This window comes from Sphaeroforma arctica (genome assembly GCF_001186125.1).
Source record: "Sphaeroforma arctica JP610 unplaced genomic scaffold supercont1.1136, whole genome shotgun sequence".
NCBI classification, from domain to species: domain Eukaryota; class Ichthyosporea; order Ichthyophonida; genus Sphaeroforma; species Sphaeroforma arctica.
The window spans coordinates 12,600-15,276 of NW_014039422.1; positions in this window are offsets into that span (position 1 = coordinate 12,600).

A 2,677-nucleotide genomic window follows, 5' to 3' on the forward strand; every position below is an offset into this window, starting at 1 on the left:
CTGATATCAACAGCGTATACAGGTCCCCATATGGAAAATTTGCCTATATTCGTGCAAAGAATGAATGCGATCGGATAAGTGCAGAACGCGCACACACTTCCGTCTAAAATTGTCACTAGTGTGAATATTGCGGATAGAGTCCCTGTAATACAAGGCCTGGGAAGAAGAACAATCCCATCCCAGCTGAGTGTCTATTGGTTGCAAGATCATGTGTACAGTCTCCAAACGGTCAATTCATACTAGAGATACTTTCAATTCATACGCAAAAAGATACGGTCACTTCAAACTAGAAGTAATATCAATTCATACAGAAAAAGATACTGTCAATTCATACTAGAAATACTATCAATACATTGAGAAAAAGATACGGTCAATTCATACTAGAAATACTATCAATACCTACAGAAAAAGATACGGTCAATTCATACTAGAAATACTATCAAGTCATACAGAAAAAAATACTGTCAATACTTTTGAGAGAATACGGACAATTTCTACTCGAAAATACTTTCAATTCATACAGAAAAAGAAACGGTCATTTCGTACAAGACATACTATCAATTCATACAGAAAAAGAAACGGTCACTTCTTACCAGACATGCTATCAATTTAAACAGAAAAACACACGGCCAATTCATACGAGAGAATACGGACAACATATACCCGAAGATACGGTCAATTCATACTGAACCTCGCAATTAGAGACCTAAAACCTTTAAAAACTAGATTCAACGACAGTGAATCAGCTACCTTTGTTTCCCTCGCAACACTGGTATTCTCTCCTCGGTTACCCGATTTGGGCAATTTGGACCCGATCACGGCTTTGTTCAGTTCCGAATAGCGCACCACCGAATTGCACCTGCCACAGGGCTCGGTCCCATTGGCCTGGTAGTAGGTGCATCGGATGGTGTCCTCCTTCTTGAGATGAAGTCTACGGGTAGATATAGAAATTGTATGGGTATTGGCACGGGAATAGATGCATTTGATGGTAGTCTCCTGAGATAAAGTCTATAGATAGATATCGATGTATACGTATTGGCTTGGAAATAGAGGTATTTTGTGGTATCCTCATTCGTGGGACAAGTTTATATGTGCAAATCGATCTATGGGTACTGGCCTGGCAATAAGAGATCTGTTGGTATCTCCCTCCTTGGGATGGGGTCCACAATAAGATATCAATGTATAAGTATTGGCCTGCTGCTATGTGTATCTGATAGTTTCCTATTTCTTGAAAATGTGTAAAAGAAAAACAGTGAAATAGTATGAGCTTGGTAGTAGCTGCATCTGACAGTGTCCTATCTCTTGCGATGAAGTCTACAAAAGACATCGATATATTGTTATTGGTCTAGTAGTAGGTCAATTTCATGGTATATATCACCTCCTTGGGATTAAGTACACAGATAGATAACATCGTACATGGATGTCGAGTGCGCGCAAAGAACCGGGGAAAGAGTTTCACGAATACGTTTTGCATTGCTTGCTGGTTTGTAACGGCATACATAGCAAGCACAGTCAGCAGTAGCAGGGTGCATGGTTATAGATAGGAGGGACGCGGATTCTAGGATGTTTCATCCTGAACACTCATTTGCGTGGCATCTGACGTCCGTATTAACGACCGGTATCAATTGAAAACAAGAATCTATTCATTCAAATATGAGTGTGTGTATGTATATACATATCAATGTGTGAATCCCTATATAATTTAGGCCAATTCATGGGCACTTGGGTTTTTAGGGTTTAGTACTGCAATATCCAATACTGTCAAGTATGAAAAGTGTAGCTTTGGGTGTGTGGCTTCATTTGTCTACAATATACGTACCCGCGTGTGAACTCACGAGTACTATACACGCGCTATTCTGTGCAGTTCATCGGTTGCGAGGTCCACCCATAACCTACTTCTAGAACCTATATATAGAATGACAGTGATCTACTTTAGAAAAAAATACTTCACCTATTCAGAGAAAATATTGCAGGCGATACGACGGAATGCGTGCCATAAACGAGTCAATATGTGTATATATCTGGCATGCATGGTCAACATGGTCACTGTTGACATCATAAGTTAACGGCAATAACATAATAAGTTAACGGCAATAATATCATACAACCCTCGCCCGCGACGGTGATACGGTGTCATGCTAATAAACCCTATAAAACTTCTGCTGAGGAATGTCAAAACGCCTTCTAACAGGGATAGAGCGTAAAACATGATAAGTTGTCACTGCAACCATTTGGACCCAATTTAGCTACGAAATGATACAGTTCCGGGTATTTTGGGAATAAAAAGTAAAATATTATAGAATCTCATGAGGCTAACAGGCGACCCGGGTAGGGAGGTGTATTGCAGTGGAGGTAATCGTGCATATGTGGGTGATAAAACTTATATAGGAAACTAGGTTCTTTATCCACTTATGTTGTAGTTGGGCACAATCCTGGAGAATAAGGATACGCACAATGTACGACATTCAGTATAATGATTGCCTTGGGACTTTCACCAACGACAAAAACTTACGGGGTCCACAAAAACGTACAGAATATGCATAATCAGACACACACGCACACACACACACACACACACACAGGCAAACACAAACACAAACACAAACACACACACACATATATATATATATATATATACATATACATCAACAAATACTACAATAAATAATTCATATAT